The following is a 19,460-nucleotide window of genomic DNA, read 5'->3' as shown; positions in this document are numbered from 1 at the left end:
ATTACCTAGTATTTACAATTTAATAAACTATTGTTTTAAAACCATCATAAATTCTTAAAAATTATTTTAGAGTTTGTTTCTCCTGTTGTGTAGTCTGCAAGGGATCTTACAAGTCCTACGATTTCTTTTTATAGTGGTGATGTCAGTTTCAAATACTTATTTGAGATTCCTGGTAAAAAAGAACAGGCTGTCACATTGTCATCGTTCAAAGGAAAAGCAGGAAGTGACTTTAATGTTTACCGCCAATGACATTGTACTTATATTTTGAAAAGCACAAGACAAAGAGAATGAGCACTCTCATTAACAGAGAGCAGAGGAAGCTGAAGGCTGGTTATGAGACAACAAATGCTGCTACACTTAATATTGTGTGAGACACTGTTGAGTGATGTCTAATGCAGAAGACATTTGGTGCAGCAGGGGAGTCAAGAACCCACTTTCCCTAGTCAGCCAAAACAAAACTCTGCCAGGTAAACAAAGAAAGGAGAAGCCTGCATTCTCTACCACCATACACACTTTCTCTCCAGCTTCTTTGTAGCATCTGAAAGAATCCACAGGCAGGAACAATCTCATGCATTCCTGTTTCCAATGAAGACTTCTGCTAGCTTCTTCCCATTATGTTAGCCTAGCTAGTAATTTAATACATTTGTGAACATCTCAGAGGTAGTTGTCATATCCATCACTTGAAATGTTTAACTTGTCTTATGGTGAGAACATTTAAGTCCTCACTTGTAGCTATTTTAAATATTCAAGCACATTGTTAATTATAGTCATTTCACTGTACAAAGGAGCACTAGAACTGGTTCATCTTATCTAAACAACTTTGCATCCATTGACTAATCTCTTCTCTCCTTCCTCCTTCTTGTTTTATTATTAACCTTCCCAGACTCTCATAACCATTATTCTGTGTTCTACTTGTTTCAGGACATTTAAAAAAAATACTCATGTATGAGACCATGTGTTACTGTCTGAGTCCATAGTGTTTCACTCAACAAAACATAATGTCCTCCAGATTTATTCACATTGCTAATGGCAGGATCTGTTTCTCTTTTCATGATTGAATATTATTGTAGTATGTGTGCTGTCATTCTGTTAGTGTGATGTGTAAGTTCATGCACACACAGAGTGAGTTCATGTTATCTACTCTTCTTTGCTTTAGACAATGAACATTTGGATTGTTTCCACATCTTGACCATTATGAATGTTGCTGGTACATCATGGAAGCCAGAGAGCTATGACATACTTGTGTCACGTCCTTTGGACATACACTTAGTACCTGTATTGTTGCATCATATGGTAGTTGAACTTTTTATATTTTGAAGACCTTCTACACTATTATCTGTGATGTCTATATTACTTTCCATCCCAAGCAATATTGTGCAAGTTCCTGGTTCTCTATCTTTTTGACATTTCTTGTATGTTTTGTTTTTTCTTACCATCATTATTAGTGTGGCAAGATGATATCTCACTGTACGTTTCTCTGATGGTTAGCAATGGTGAACATTTTAAGAATATAACTTTTTGGGCTTGAGAGATGGCTCTGTGGGTAAAGTTCTTGATGAACAAGCACGAGAACTCAGTTTTAGATTCTAAGCACCCATACGCATATTTAAGGGATGATACATGTCTGTATCCCCAGTACTTGGAGGAAGAACCGTCATGATCCCAGGGGCTCACTAGTCAGCCATTTTAGCCAACCAGCAACGTCCTTGATCACTGGGAAACAAAACATATCTCAGAATGTGAGGTGGAACAAATTAGACAAAGGTATCTGAGATTGAACTATGACCTTCACATATACACCCAAACGAGTTAGTATCCCCCACCTCCAAATACACACACCACCATACACATACAGCACGCCAGTTGACAATTTGAATGTCTCATTTTAAGAAATGTTTGCTTATGTATGTCAATTTTTTAACCAGGCTGTTTTTGGCTGAATCTCTTATGTGTTCTGCATAATAACCCCTTATCAGATGTATAATTTGCAAATATTGTCATTTATTTAGTAGATTAGTTTAGATTTGATTGTCACTTTGTTGAACAGAAGAGTTTTAGAGTAATGTAATCCAGTTTGCCTTATCTCTTTTATTGTCTGTGGTTTTGAAATCTTATGTAAAAAATAGAGAAAGAAAGAAAGAAAGAATAAATAAATTCTATCTAGCCAATGATACAAAGCAAATCTCTTGAGATTCTTCTAGAAGTTTCTTGAATGTGGTTTAAATTTTGATTTTTAAGACATTTTGTTTGTTTTCTACTTAATTCTTCTGCATTTAAGGCTCTAGTTTCTCCTAAAACACTGAATTACTCTTTCCTCTGCATGTGCTCTTGAGTGTCAAAAATCAGTTGACTATGAATCTCTGTGTTAAGCAATTGGACTATATTTTGTCCCATTGGTTCCTATGTGTTTGTTTTTACTCTAATATCCAGTTACTTTGGATACTGTAGGTTTGTGTGTATTTCTAGGTCCAGTAGTATAACATTTCTTGCTTTTAACATTTTTGGTAAATGTGTCTAAACTATTTTGTTTGTTGTGCTGCCACCCAAATATCAAGATCTTCTGCTACATTTTGTGAATAATGCCATTGGTATTTTCATAGTTATTATTTTGTCACCTTTCTCAGGGGTCTAGGTAGGCGATCCCTGAGAAACATTTACTCTACATAGAGATCTAATGAAAAACAAAGATACGATTCTATTCAAGTCTAGCTTGGTAAAACCAAGAGCATGAGTACCTACAGGGGCTCTATCCACAAAAAGCCCACCCCTGGCATGAGATAACTGATGAAAATTGTATCCTCGGACCTCCATGTAGAACTTGTAAGAAGCTCTAGCAGGGATGCCTTCTCTCCCCAGCAGCTGTTACTGCATTTATAACACTGAGTAGGGGCATTGTGAAGTATGCAAGTCTGAATTTTTTAGAGCCTCTTAAGTTTCATGTGTTCACAGAGCCTTTTAAGTTTTCTTAGCTGCTTCTTCTTCTTCTTCCTCTTCTTCTTCTTCTTCTTCTTCTTCTTCTTCTTCTTCTTCTTCTTCTTCTTCTTCTTCTTCTTCTTCTTCTTCTTCTTCCTCTTCTTCTTCTTCTTCCTCCTCCTCCTCCTCCTCCTCCTCCTCCTCCTCCTCCTCCTCCTCCTCCTCCTCTTCTTCTTCTTCTTCTTCTTCTTCTTCTTCTTCTTCTTCTTCTTCTTCTTCTTCTTCTTCTTCTTTTTTGGTTTTTTTTGTTGGCTTCTTTGTTTGTTTTTTGTTTTGTTTGTTTTGGCTTATTTTTTTTCCAGACAGGGTTTCTCTGTTTAGCCCTGGCTGTCCTGGAACTCACTTTGTAGACCAGGCTGGCCTCGAACTCAGAAATCTGCCTGCCTTTGCCTTCTTAGTGCTGGGATTAAGGGCGTGTGCCACAATACCCAGCAAGTTTTCTTAGCTTCTTAAGTGTGATGACTTCTTCTCTTTCCTGCAGGAGAGAATATTACAGTTCAGAGAAATAGCTATCAGCAATTGTATTGTATCCATAGCTTGCATTGACTATATGGTTATTTTAACGGTAATTCTTCCATTGTACAAATGCAATGAGTTGAGTTATCGCCCAAGCTTTACATATCTTTCCAGTTCCTTCTTTCATCAATGGTTTGCAGTTTTCATTAAGGCAATGTTTACCTCCTTCATCACCATGATTCATAGGCTTTAAAAATAACTTTTGTAAATGAGATAGTTCTCTTGATTTTCTTCCAGATAGTTCACTATTAACAAAGAAGTGCATTACTGATTTTTAGTTGATTTTACATCCTAAATATAACTTTATTATTTGTAGCAGGTTTTTACAATTTTGAATCCCTATCATTTTTCAAACTCTGGAAAGAATCAACAGTCTTGGCCATGCCAGACACGCATTTGCCACAGGGGTATATCTCATTCTAGCACATTTCATTATAATCACTTGCTTGGTATAAAAGCTGAAGTTTTCTATGCATAACATCATGTGGTTTACAAAGCGGTACTTTTTTCCCCTTTGACTGCTCTTCATTTCTTTTTCTTGTCAAATTACTTTTATTTATGACATTCAGTACTATACCACACTAAACAAGTAAAAGTGACCATCCTGGTTTTGTTTCATATATTGAAAGCAAAGCTTTCTTTTTCCCCTCTCTTTCAATATAATGTCAGCTATGTGTATAGCATGTATAACCACGATTGCATTGAGATGTGCTCTTCTGTACCTAAATCATCTGACATTTTTATCATGGAATGCTATTCATCAAATGCTTTTTCTGCATCAACTATGATGACAATGTTTTGTGCTTTACTCTGTTAATGTGATGTCATATTTTATGATCTCTATATGTTGAAAATTCTTATACATTGATCCCAGTGAATAATTCTTTTTATATTGTGCTACATTTGATTTGTAAGTATTTTCTTCACTGTTTTGTATCCACATCAATCAGTGAAGTTAGCCTGTGGTTATCTTGTTGTATATCTGTGTTATTTTGGTCTCAGATTATATTTGTCCTGCAAATGAGTTTGGAAGCACTCCTTACACTTTACATTTTGGAATAACTTAGGAATAACTAACATTAATTCTACTTGATACATTTGATATCATACAACTATTACCCAGGTAAAATTCTCTGCTTCCTCTCATCACAACAAATCTTATGCCCAAATAATAGGATGCAGGGATAAAAGTGCCTCTTTACAGAGGACAGGTAACAGTCACTGTTTTATGAGTTTGCTTTGGCTTTTGAGGAAAATGTGTCTTCCTCATATATTCTAACCTCTAACCTCTATTGATCATGCACTTTGCTCTTGCTTTTTTATCTAAAAGAAGTAGCAAAGGCTTGGATCACATTCATCTGTAGCCAATACCTATTGACTGAATTAAGGAAAGTTGTTAAAGACATATATGTGTGTGTGTGTGTGTGTATGTGTGTGTGTGTGTGTGTGTGTAATTCCTATAAGGTATTTATTCTATATATTTTCATCATAGCATCTCAGCTTTTACATCTAGATTTGTTCTGCTCATAATAAGATAAATGTTCATTGTAATAGCACTTCCCCTCTTTGGGCTCTGGTCTGACTTGGTGGGTAGTGTGGGTTAGACATGGACCCTTCTGCACTGTCTTTTTTTGTATTTTGGTTTTGGTGTCAATGTTGCAGCTTTGGTGTCACACTAGACATGCTAAAATACACGTGTTGGTGATGGAGCTTCCTGAGTCACTCATGCCTCTGCATGTAAACTTTCACATGCTTCTAAAAAAAAGACTCCATAAACTCATTTTCTCCCTCGTGTGGACCAAATGGGATCTTCACTCTACCTGTGAATTGCTTGAAGTGAAAAAGACTGTTTTATTTTTAATTACTTTATTTATTTACTTTATATTCCAACTGTAGCTTGCCATCTCTCTTCTCCTCCAAGACCTTTCCTCTCATCTCCCTTCCTCTACCCCATCCATCCTTCTTCCCCTTCTCCTCAGAAAAAGGAAGGCCTCCATGGGTATTATCCAGCCTTTGTTTATCAAGTTGCAGAAAGACTCTTTCAATCTTTCCTCCCCATCTTCCATAGGATTTCCAAGTAACACATAACATTTGGCTGTGGGTCTTTGCAACAGTTTCCATCAGTTTTTAGGTAAAAGCATGTCTGCTGACAGTTATACTAGGCTCTTTCTGTCTACAAGAATAGCAAAATGAAATTAATAATGTCACGGGTGGCCTCCCTCAAATACTATGGGTCTCAAGCTGGACCAGACATCTGTTGGCCCTTCACTCAAATTCTACTCCATCTTTTACCCCTGAACATTTTGTAGGCAGGCCAAATTGTGGATTTAAGATTTATATGGCTGGGTTAGTGTCCCAATCCCTCCATTGGGAATCTTGCTAGGGAGATGGTCATGTCAGGCTTCATATCTCCCATTGCTAGAATTTTTAGCTAGGGCCATCCTCATAGATTCCTGGGAGTTTCTATTGTCCTAGGTTTCTAACTATTCTAGAGATGAAAAAGACGTTTAAAGAAGAAACGAGTGTCCTTTCCAGCTTGGATCAGATGGTTGTAGGTGGGAGTAGTTTGGTATGATAGAAGTAGAGATGCTCCACATCATTGATTGGGACAAGGGCTGCACAACATGAGGTAAAATTAAAGAAATGAGCCCAGAAGGACTGACTCATAAAAAGTGCTTGAGGATACTCGATTATCACCAGAAGATTTTGCTTACCCTCTCAGGGGATAAAAGTTTCATTATAGTAACTCCATGATCTTGTTGAGATTTGAAAAGCATTTGGAAGAGCAATGAAAATAGCAGTTAAAGAGTGAATGAAGAGACTCCGTGAGTGGAAAACAGCACAGCCATGAGCATAAGGAGATCACTTGGAAATACCAGTGTCAGCAATAGGCTAACTACCTATGATTTGTTTGCTAGGAAGACTCCCAAGGGCCTCAACATAATACAGGCTGTGGTCACTGCTGTGAGTTGAATGGCTAAATAGAGAGTAAGCCTCTATTGCTGAAAACACTGTGTGTTCAATTTGATTCCAGGACACAGAGAAATTACAAAATTAGACTGAGCTAGATAAGAAAGCACCTTCCCTAGTAGCTAGCATTTGTAGTGATGAAAAGTTGTATGAAGGCTGGTAGAAGGAAATTGTTGCTAATCATCTTTCTCAACTATATTAATAATGCTATCAGCTGCCAGGCAAATATGTGACATTGATATAATAGTGATGTGACTATAGTATGTACAAGTGACTAGTTTCTATTGAATTCAAGGCATTATCCACAAGAGAGAATCCATATTTGGTATTGTAATCTAGGACAAAATATGTGGCTGGGGAAATTTTAGGTCATAAAATTGAGGCTGTTATTGTTGGTTTATTAAATGAATGTTTTGTGTCTGTGAAATTGCCTTCTAAACTTTTTTGTGTATGTCCACAGGTTACTGCTGCTCTTAGCTCCACTCATAGGCTGTTTTCTTTACAAGGTAAGGCAGCTATTATGGAGACATTGAATCCTTTGAACTTCTGAGAATAAGGAATTCTTAATGTGGTGTATAGCAGCCTGATGACCAGACATAGATGGTAGAAAATAGAAGTGCTTTCTTATTATCCTCTTTAAAGTTCAATGGACATCATGAGAGAAGTGACTGAAGGAAATATAAGGGATAGAGAAAGGAGTGGAATATTATATGCCCAATTGAAACTTTTCTTTGTGGAGAAAGTGTAGGGTGATGAAACATATAAGGCTAGCAAGTCTTACAAACTGCACAAAAGATCAAAGGCTCATGAAATGTAGAAGACTCAAAAAGTCCCTCCCTGATTAAGCAATAACCAGCTGCTGGAGATGAAGAAGACTCTATGGTACTATCTGCATGGAGTACTTGGGGCTCCAGGACTGCTGGGTTTGTGATTCACCATCCTCTCTGGGGAGAAGTTCTTTGGTGATACACCTTTCTGCATCACTCACGACATTTTAAGCAATCACCAACTCAAGCTCCTCTAAGTAATTGCAATCACATTTCTGAATAACATTTCAATGGTCAGTAAGGTTTCTAGTGGCATTTTTTATATCATATTTAATATATTACATGTGAGCTTAAAGTGTAAATAAGAAGTTCCTTATGAGGAGCAATGGGGAGATGGAAAATGTGCATGAAGAAAATAGCAAGGGCGATTATATTAATACATGATTAATTAAACAACTGACCTGTGATATCAAAACTGTGACATTTCAGAGTTCATATTTGAGTTTGTAAAAGTATTAGGGAATATTTGAAGGAGTTTTCTGAAGAAAAACATACTGTGTCAACATGTGAGACATGTTGTACACTTTATTTTGTTTACCAAATGTAAGATGTACACTTCGCTTTGATATAAGTGGCATTGGGTAATAACTATAGCATCACGTAATCCTTTCATTGGGAAATTTATTGAAAAGTCAAGAGATTGTCTTTAGCTACAAATAACAATGTAGGAGAAGCACTCTGAAGGAATGATAAGAAGATCAGCAGAAGATGAAGTGGGCTTCACTTTTATTTGCTAATGGGAATAGAACTGTTACTTGTTACTATTTTGCTCATTGGTAAACATTTATTAAGTAACTTATGCATTCCCTTTCCTGTGTGCAGGCTTCCAATTTCGTCAGGAGAAAATGGTGCTTAGTATGTTGATGATCAAATAAATTACTTTACCTTTGCTACTTGCTTTTGAGGAATTATGATGCTTCTCCACAAGACTATCTTATACAGCAGTGTTGTGTTTGTACCCAATGCTATGGAATTTATATACAATTTTAGCAGTTTTTAATAAAGCCCTCCTACTGTGGATGGGGATATGACTCAGAGAGCAAAGTGTTTGTTGTAAAGGGATCAGGACTTGAGTTTGGATCATGATCACCTATGTTAAAAGCCAGACATGTCACATTGAGTATGTCATATTGCTGGGCAGGGCATGCAAAGACAGGTGGGCCTCAGAAATTCTCCTGGGAAGCCAGTCTACTAAAATGGTGAGCCCCAAGTTCATTTAGAGACTTGTCTCAAAAAATAAGGTAGAGAATTATTACAGAAGATAACCAAAGTTGATCTCTGTTCATTCATGCACACACAGGTAAGCATGCTCACTCATATGAGCATATAACATGGACATGCAAGCATGTACTCTAGATATATACATTCCTTCAATGAGAAGTGCAATTGTTCAGTAAATGAGGTCATAGGCACCATCATATCAACTCTCAGTATCTGAAATGATGATGCTATATATTTTCATATGATACATATTGAATGTTGAAATTAATATATCAATTTATTTTATCACACTCATTATAAAGATCATTTGTCAGGATTTTTGCCTATAGTTTATTGCATTGTCTAGCATCTCAGCATCTATATACAGAGCCATTTATCCAAGACTCTGTCAGTTGCTTTCTTCTAGCTGGGTCTAGGCATTATCAAAAAGGACACTGTTAGTCAAATGTTTTCTAAAAAACTTATAAATGCCTTAATTGTTTAGAGATTTTGATTTTTATATTCTCCCTTATTTTATTCATATTTTTGTTTCAGAATCTCACTATAAAATTCAGACTAGACTATAACTCCTTCTGGAACTCAGGCTGGCATCAATCTTCCAATTCTCCTGCTTTTGCTTCCTAAATACTAGGTTATAGGCAGGCATCCTCAATAAAGCTTTTCTCACTGAAATCTAGTACCCACTGAATACCTCCTAGTTAAACTAAAGCATCATTGACAAGCATATAATAAATATGTATAGGACACCTAGCTGCATATGTATCAGAAGATGGCCTAGTCTGCCATCAGTGGAAAGAGAGGCCCATTGGTCTTGCAAACTTTATATGCCTAAGTACAGGGGAACGCCAGGGCCAAGAAGTGGGGGGGGGGCAATGGGGGACTTTTGGAATAGCATTGGAAATGTAAATGAAGAAAATACCTAATTTAAAAAAAGGAAAAAACATAAACTGTAATTAGAGACTATTATTAAAGTTCTTCAATCAAATTTGATAACTTAGAAAACATGAAGAAGTTCCTAGACACATGTACCTTTCCAAGAGTGAAGAAGCAGAAGAGCTGATGAGACAAATGAGTGACAAGATAGCATCAGGATAAAAATACCCTATCAGATTAAGACCCAAGGTGAAGTTCATCAGAATTTACTCACAGTCCTAACTAAGTTTGAAAGGAAAACCACTTCAAAGACTTTATAAGATGTTCCTGACACTGCCACGCAACTAGACCTGAGACAACAATAAAGGGAACCACAGGTCAGCGTTCTTAGTGAAAACAATTGGAAAGAAAATCTAGCAAACCAGTTCCAAAGGACACAGGAAAAAACAATTACTTTCTGTGATCAAGGGGGAGCCATCCTAAGAATATAATCTACTCACACAAGAAAATATGTGAGACAACAGTGAAAATGCTGTGTGAACACTTTAGTAGATGAATAAAAGCATTTGATAAAAGTCCAAAGCACATTCTGGCCAACATGTGCTGTGACCTAAGTTTTTGATCTTAGCCATTCTGATTGGTGGAATATCAAGGTCATTTTGATTTGCATTTCTCTGAAGTCTGAAGACTTTGTCTTTATTATTATTATTATTATTATTATTATTATTATTATTATTATTTAGTGCTTCTTGGCCATTCGAGAGTCCTCTGTTGTGAGTTCTCTGTTTAGTTCTATACTTCATTTTTTTGTTTGGGTTGTTTGATTTTTTTTTTTGAGTTTAGCTTCTTTTGTTGGTTATTTAGAGGTTAGGTTCATGTGTTCCTTATATATTTTGGATATTAAGAGTCTATTGTGTATGAGGTTAGTAAAGTTTTCTTTCTCAATCTCTAGGTTGTCAATTTGTCCTATTGACACTTTCCTTTGCCTTCCAGAAGCTTTTCAGTTTCATGAAGTCCCATTTATCAATTCTTGATATTAGAGCTTGAGCCCCTGGATTTCTGTTTAGGAAATCTACCACTGTTCCATGCCAGTGATGTAGAGGCTCTCTCCCAGTTTATCTTCTATTAGATTCAGTGTATTCAGTTTTATGTTGAAATCCTTGATCCACTTGGTCTTGAGATTTGTGCCATTGCTGATTGGATTGCAAACTGGGACAATCACTCTGGAAATGAATCTGGAGGTTCCTCAGAAAACTGGACCCAGCTATACCACTTTTGAACATATACTGAAAAGATACCCCACAATGCCATAGGGGTATGTGTTCCACTATGTTAATATCAACCTTATTTGTGATATCCAGAAGCTGGAAACAACCCAGATATCCCACAATGGAAGAATGGATACAGAAAAGAAGATCATTTGTACATTGGAATACTATTCAGCTATTAAGAACAAGGACAGTGTCTGACCCTGGGACTCAGGGGTGATCACCATTTTCTCTCTGGTGAATCTCTAAGGCAGGGCCACTCAGGACTGCACAGGCTACAGAAACTGCGAGAGCAGCTGGGACAGGGTTCTAAGGCCCTACATTTGCACCCAGGAGATGGGGTTGTTCCATAGCCTTGTGTGTACTGGTCTTGCCACAGGAGTGCTTGCCTCCAGGAAGTGTCGACATAGGCTTACAGACCCATAGGAGGAGCAAGCTTCAGCCAGAGACAGTAATAACATCTAACATCAGAAATTACCAGATGGCAAGAAGCAAATGTAAGAATCTTACCAACAGAAACCAAGAGTACATGGCATCATCAGAACCTAGTACTCCCACCACAGTAAATCCTAGAAACCCCAACACAGTAGAAAAGCAAGATTTGGATTTAAAATCATATCCTATGATGCTGGTAGAGGATATTAAGAAGGACATAAATAAGTCCCTTAAGGAAATACAGGAGAGCACAGCTAAGCAGGTAGAAGCCCTTAAGGAAGAAACACAAAAATCCCTTAAAGAATTACAGAAGAACACAGGTAATCAGGTACAAGCCCTTAAAGAGGAAACACAAAAATCCCTTAAAGAATGACAGGAAAACACAAACAAATAGGTGAAAGAATGGAACAAAACTATCCAGGATCTGAAAATGGAAGTAGAAACAATAATGAAATCACAAAGGAAGATAACTCTGGAGATACAAAACCTAAGAAAGAAATCAGGAACATTAGATTCGAGCATCACCAACAGAATACAAGAGATAGAAGAGAGAATCTCAGATGCAGAAGTTTCCATAGAAAACATTGACACAACAATCAAAGAAAATGCAAAATGCACAAAGAACCTAACCCAAAACATTCAGGAAATCCAGGACACAATGAGAAGACCAAACCTAAGGATAATAGCTATATATCAGAAGGATTATTTCTAACTTAAAGGCTCAGAAAATATCTTCAACAAAATTATAGAATAAAACTTCCCTAACCTAAAGAAAGAGATGCCCATGAACATACAAGAAGCCTACAGAACTCCAAATAGTTTGGACCAGAAAAGAAATTCCTCATGTCACATAATAATCAAAACACCAAATGCATAAAACAAAGAAAGAATACTAAAAGCAGCAATGGAAAAATGTCTACTAATATATAAAGACAGACCTATCAGAATTACACCAGACTTCTCCCCAGAGACTATGAAAGCCAGAAGATCCTGGACAGATGTCAGACAGACCCTAAGAGAACACAAAGGCCAGACCACGCCAGGCTACTATACCCAGCAAAATTCTAAATTATAATAAATGGAGAAACCAAAGTATTCCATGACAAAACCAAATTTACTCAATATCTTTCTAGGAATCCAGCCTTTCAAAGGATAATAAAGGAAAAACTCCAATATAAGGAGGGAAACTACACCTTAGAAAAAGCAAGAAAGTAATCTTTCAGGAACCTAAAAGAAGATAGCCACATGAACAGAGTCCCAACTCTAACAACAAAAATAACAGGAAGCAACAATTACTTTTCCTTAATATTTCTTAGTATCAATGGACTCAATTCCCCAATAAAAAAGACATAGACTAAAAGACTAGTTACATAAACAGGACCCAATATTTTGTTGCATACAGGAAACCCACCTCAGTAACAAAGAAAGACATTACCTCAGAGTACAAGGCTGGAAAACAATTTTCCAAGCAAATGGTCCCAAGAAACAAGCTGGAGTAGCCATTTTAATATCGAATAAAATCGGCTTTTAATCTAAAGATATCAAAAAGGACAAGGAGGGACACTGCATACTCCTCAAAGGTAAAATTTACCAAGATGAACTTTCAATTCTGAACATCTACACTCCAAATGCAAGGGCATCCTTATTCATAAAAGAAACTTTACTAAAGCTCAAAGCACACATTACAACACACACAATAATAGTGGGAGGTTTCAACACCCGTCTCCCATCAATAGACAAATCCTGGAAACAGAAACTAAACAGAGACACATGGACACTAACAGAAGTTATAAAACAAATGGACTTAACAGATATCTATAGAACATCTTATCTTAAATGAAAAGTGTATACCTTCTTCTCAGAGCCTCATGGAACCTTCTCCAAAACTAATCAGTCACAAAACAGGCCTCAACAGATACAAGAAGATTGAAATAATACCATGCACCCTATCACATCACCACAGACTAAGACTGATCTTCAATAACAACATAAATAATAGAAAGCCCACATACACATGGAAGATGAACAACACTCTACTCAAGGAAACTTTCCTTAACTTGGTCAAGGAAAAAATAAAGAAAGAAATTAAAGACTTTTTAAAAAGTTTACTGAAAATGAAACCACAACATACCCAAAGTTAAGGAACACAATGAAGGCAGTCCTAAGAGGAAAACTCATAGCTCTGAGTGCCTCCAGAAAGAATCTGGAGAAAGCATACACTAGCAGCTTGACAGCATACCTGAAAGCACTAGAACAAAAAGAAGCAAATTCTCCCAAGAGGAATAGATGACAGGAAATAATCAAACTCAGGGCTGAAATCAACCAAGTCGAAACAAAAAGAACTATACAAAGAATCAACCAAACCAGGAGCTGGTTCTTTGAGAAAATCAACATTTAGTCAGATTAAGGAGAGGGCACAGGGATAGTATACTAATTAACAAAATCAGAAATTAAAATGGAAACGTAACAACAGAATCTAAGGAAATCCAAAAAAATAAATAAAATAATAAATAAATAAATAAAAACCAACCAACCAACAAACAAACAAACAAAAAAAAAAACCCATCAGATCATACTACAAAAGCCTATACTCAACAAAACTGGAAAAGTTGGATGAAATGGACAATTTTCTAGACAGATACCAGGTACCAAAGTTAAATCAGGATCAGATTAACGATCTAAACAGTCCCATATCCCCTAAAGAAATAGAAACAGTCATTAATAGTCTCCCAAACAAACAAAAAAAAAAGCCCAGGACCAGATGGGTTTAGTGCAGAGTTCTATCAGACCTTCAAAGAAGACCTAATTCCAACTCTTCTCAAACTATTCCACAAAATAGAAACAGAAGGTACTCTACTCAATTCATGATATGAAGCCACAATTACTCTGATACCTAAATGGCACAGAGATCCAACAAAGAAAGAGAACTTCAGGTCAATTTCCTTTATGGATATCAATGCAAAAGTACTCAATAAATGTCTAGCAAACTGCATCCAAGAACACATCAAAACGATCGTCCATCATGATCAAGTAGGCTTCATCTCAGGGATGCAGGGACAGTTCAACATATGAAAATCCATCAATGTAATCCACTTTATAAACAAACTCAAAGAAAAAAATGATATGATCATCTCATTAGATGCTGAGAAATCATTTGACAAAATCCAACACCCCTTCATGATAAAAGTCTAAGAAATATCAGGAATTCAAGGCCCATACATAAACATAGTAAAAGAAAATATATCAAATCAGTACCCAACATAAAAATAAATGAAGAGAAACTTGAAGCAATCCCACTAAAATCAGGCACTAGACAAGGCTGTCCACTGTCTTCCTACATATTCCATAAAGTACTTGAAGTCCTAGCCAGAGCAATTAGAAAGCAACAGTAGATCAAAGGGATACAAAGTGGAAAGGAAGAAGTAAAAATATCAGTATTTGCAGATGATATGATAGCATATATAAGTGACCCCAAATATTCCACCAGAGAACTCCTAACTTCAGCAAAGTAGCTGGATTTAAAAATTAATTCAAACAAATCAGTGGCCTTTTTCTATACAATGGATAAACAGGCTGAGAAAGAAATTAGGGAAAGAACCCCCTTCAAAATAGTCACAAATAATATAAAATACCTTGGTGTGACTCTAACTAAGGAAGTGAAAGATCTGTATGATAAGAACTTCAAGTCTCTGAAGAAAGAAATCAAAGAAGATCTCAGAAGATGGAAAGATCTCCCAAGCTCATGTACTGGCAGGATTAATATAGTTAAAATGGCCATCTTGCCAAAAGCAATTACAGATTCAATGCAATCCCTGTCAGAATTCCAACTCAATAATTCACACAGTTAGAAAGGGCAATTTGGAAATTCATCTGGTAAAACAAAAAACCTAGGATAGAAAAAACTATTCTCAACAATAAAAGAACCTCTGGTGGAATCACCATCCCTGACCTCAAGCTGTACTACAGAGCAATTGTGAGTAAAAACTGCATGGTACTGGTACAGTGACAGACAGGTAGATCAATGGAATAGAATTGAAGACCCAGGAATGAACCCACACACCTATGGTCACTTGATCTTTGACAAAGGTGCTAAAATCATCCAGTGGAAAAAAGACAGCATTTTCAATAAATGGTACTTGCTCAACTGGCAATTATCATATAAAAGAAGGTGAGTAGATCCATTCTTATCTCCTTGTACAAAGCTCAAGTACAAGTGGATCAAGGACCTCCACATAAAACCAGAGACACCGACACACGCTGGCAAGGTTGTGGAGAAAGAACAGTCCTCCATTGCTGGCCGAATTGCAAGCTGGTAATATCATTCTTGTTATTAATTTGGCGGTACCTTAGAAAATTGGACATTATACTAACTGAGGATCCACCAACACCACTTCTGGTCATATACCCAGAGGAGAAAGTAGGGAAGAGCCTTGAAGATATGGACACAGGAGAAAAATTCCTGAACAGAACACCAATGGCTTGTGCTGTAAGGTCAACAATTGCCAAATAGGACCTGATAAAATTGCAAAGCTTCTGTAAGGCAAAGGACACTGTCAGTAAGACAAAAAGGCAACCAACAGATTGGGGAAAGATCTTTACCAATCCTAAATCTGATAGAGGGCTAATATCCACGATATATGAAGAACTGAAGAAGTTAGACTCCAGAAAACCAAATAACCCAATTTAAAAATGGAGTACAGAGCTATACAAAGAATTATGAACTGAGGAATATCGAATGGCTGAGAAGTACCTAAGGAAATGTTCAACATTCTTAGTCATCAGCAACATGCAAATCAAAACAACCCTGAGATTCCAGCTCACACTAGCCAGAATGGCTAAGATCAAAAACACAGGTGACAGGAGATGATGGCAAGTTTGTGGAGAAAGAATAGTCCTCCATTGCTGGTCAAATTGCAAGCTGGTAATATCATTCTGGATATTAATTTGGTGGTACCTTAGAAAATTGGGCATAATACTAACTGGGGATCCACCAACACCACTCCTAGGCATATACCCAGAAGATGCTCCAACATGTAATAATGACACATGCTCCAGTATGTTCATTGCAGCCTTATTTATAATAGCCAGGATCTGGAAAGAACCCAGATGTCCCTCAACAGAGGAATGGATATAGAAATTGTGGTATATTTGCACAAGGAGCACTACTCAGTTATTAAAAACAATGAATTTATGAAATTCTTAGGCTAACAGATGGAACTAGAAAATGTCATACTGAGTGAGGTAACCCAATCATCAAAGAACACACATGGTATGCACTCACTGGTATGTGGATATTAGCCCAGAAGCTCAGAAAACCCAAGATACAATTCACAAAACACATGAAACTCAAGAGCAAGGAAAACCACAGTGTGAATTCTTCTCAGAAGGGGAACAAAATACCCATGAAAGGAGTTATACAGACAACATGTGGAGCAGAGATTGAAGGAATGACCATCCAGAGACTGCCCAACTTGAGGGATCCCATATACAACCACCAAACCCAGACACTATTGTGAATGCCAACAAGAGCTTGCTGACAGGAGCCTCATGTAGTTTTCTCCTGAGAGGCTCTACCAGTGCCTGAAAAATACAGAAGTGGATGCTCACAGCCATCCATTAGACTGAGCACAGGTTCCCCAATAAAGGAGCTAGTCAACGTACCTAAGGAGCTGAAGGACGTTTGCAGCCCTATAGGAGGAACAACAATATGAACTAACCAGTACCCCCAGAGTTCCCTGGGACTAAACCACCAATGGAAGAAAACACATGGTGGGACTCATGGCTCCAGCTGCATATGTAGCAGAGGATGGCCTAGTTGGTCATTAGTGGGTGGAGAGGCCCTTGGTCCTGTGAGGTTCTATGCCCCAGTAAAGGGGAAGGCCAGGGCCATAAAGGGGGAGTGGGGGGTTAATGAGCAGGGGTAGGGGGTAGGTAATAGGGGGTTTTGGAGGCAAATCCAGAAAAGGTGATAACATTTGAAATGTAAATAAAGAAAATATCTAATAAAAAAAAAAAGGAAACAACTATAGAACACCCATGATTCAAACCTCAGGACTTAAGAAGGTAACCCAAAGGGCCCAAGTGGCAATGCTTCAATTCCACTTTGAGAGAGAGAAAAAAGCAATCACTGGGGACAGAGGGAGGTAGGGACACCAGTGAGCAAGGGGATAGGGAGGGGAAAAATTATCATGATCAGGTATGGGGAGGGGGGCAGGAGTGAAGCCCTGAGGGCCAGCAGATTGAATTGAAAACAGGCATCTTCAGGAGGTACTAGGATGGGGGACTTTCTAGAATGTATCAGACACCTGGGAGGTGAAATACTCTCAGGACCCAAAGGGAGGGACCTTAGATGAAATAACCAAGAATGGGAAGAGGGTACTGGCCCAAATTGAGATCTATCTTGAGGGGAGGCTCCAAGGCCTGACACTATTACTAATGCTATCGTGTGCTTACAGACAAGATCCTAGCATGGCTGTCCTCTGCGAGGCTCAACAAGCAGCTGGAAGAGTCAGATGCTGGACAGAATTTGGGAATCCCTGTGGTTGAATTAGGGAAAGGCTGGATGAAGTTGTAAAGGAGGGAGACTCCATAAGAAGACTAACAATCTCAACTAACCTGGATCCCCAAGTTGTTTCAGACTCTGAGCCACCAACCAGGCAGCACACAGGAGACTCTGGACACATATACAGCAGAGGACTGCCTGGTCTGGTGTCAGTGATAGAAATCACTGAGAGACTTGAGGTCCCCTGGGAATTGGGGAAGCCTGGCAGGGGCTGTGAGGATATCCTCTTGGAGATAGGGTTGGGGGAGGTAATGGGATGAGGAAATGTCAGAGGGCAGACAGGGAGGGGGATAACTACTGGGCTGTAAAATGAAGAATAAAAATAACTTTAAAAAATTCAAAGCACCTTTATGATGCAAAAATTAATTTTTAGATATAGAAAGAGAAAGAATACTTCTGTATAGAAACGGGATGGTATAATAAGCTAATACTAACATTTTTATAAACTTAGAAAACGAGAAGCTTTCCCTCTCAGGTATAGCATAAAGCAAGGATGCCAATTATGATCACTTTCAGTCAACAGAGCTCCAGGAACTCCTACGTAGAGCAATTAAGCAAGAGAACGAAATAAAGAGCATCCAAATTAAGAATGAATAATTCAGATTGTCACTACTTGCATATGACAGAAATATATATAATTCCTCAAAACTTCAGCAAAAAGGTATTAAAGTAAAAATGAGTGTAGCAAGACTGAAAAATACAAAAATCAGCATGCAAAACAGTAACATTGCCAGATGCCAGTGTATAATTATCTGAACAAGAGATAAAAAAATCTTCCTTACAGTTCGTATAAACATTAAAAATATCCAAGAATTATTGTAACCAAAGAGGTAATTTATTCTCCAAAATAAAAAATATTAGTGAAAGAAATTATACAGGATGCATAAAGCTAGAAAACCAAGTGTTTATAACTTAGACAAACCATTACTCTCAAAATGTGCACACTACCTAAAACAATTTACATTTCCAATGCAATTACTATACAACTACAGATTGTGTTCTTTACAGGCTTGGAAAAAGAACTTCTAAAACCTATATGGAAATATTAAAAATCCTGAGTACCAGAAACATCTTTTGCAAAATGAGCAAGGCAGGAATCTTTGTACTTCCTGACTTCGTAGTATACTACAAAGATTGAACATCAAAATGCAAAGGTAGCTGTCATAACAAAAGACACAGAGCCAAAGAACAGAATTGACAGTCCAAGGACAAACCTATACATACAAGTGTTAAGAATATGCATTGAAAAAGGTCACTCTATTCAATAAAAGGTTCTTGGAGAACCGAATAACCTTATGCAAAAGAAAGTTTAGATATCTTGCTCTCATCACTTATAAAAATCACCTCACCTTGGTTAAAGCTTTCAATATAACCTGAGTGTGATGTCAATGCTGCAGAAATTGAGGGCAACCTAGTTTACTTTTCAGGCTAGCTTTGGCTGCAGAATTACACCCTGACTCAAACAACATCAACAGCAGCAAAAGGCTTAAATGTAAGACTAATTCTCTGGAACTACTAGAAGGAAATAAGAAGAACTAGAAGAAAACATCAGGAAACTGGAACTGTGAGGCAATATTAGAAATTAGACAATTAGGGAAGAGGTGGAGGGAAAGAGATTACATTCCCACATAGCATCTCAAAGGTAACCAGAGATAACAAGTCCTCTAACAGACTATATGTGACCTCCCTTGTCTTTCTCCCTGGGCCAAAGACCATGCAGTTGAGACTGTGAATAAAATATCCAGGGAGGAGGGGTGTGCCCAGTGGCCTTCTAAATGCCCAGCCCAGAGGGCACTGGTGAGGCCAGCCTGTCTC

Source organism: Mus musculus, chromosome 9, assembly GCF_000001635.26.
Source record: "Mus musculus strain C57BL/6J chromosome 9, GRCm38.p6 C57BL/6J".
Taxonomy (NCBI): domain Eukaryota; kingdom Metazoa; phylum Chordata; class Mammalia; order Rodentia; family Muridae; genus Mus; species Mus musculus.
This window is presented reverse-complemented; position numbering follows the sequence as displayed.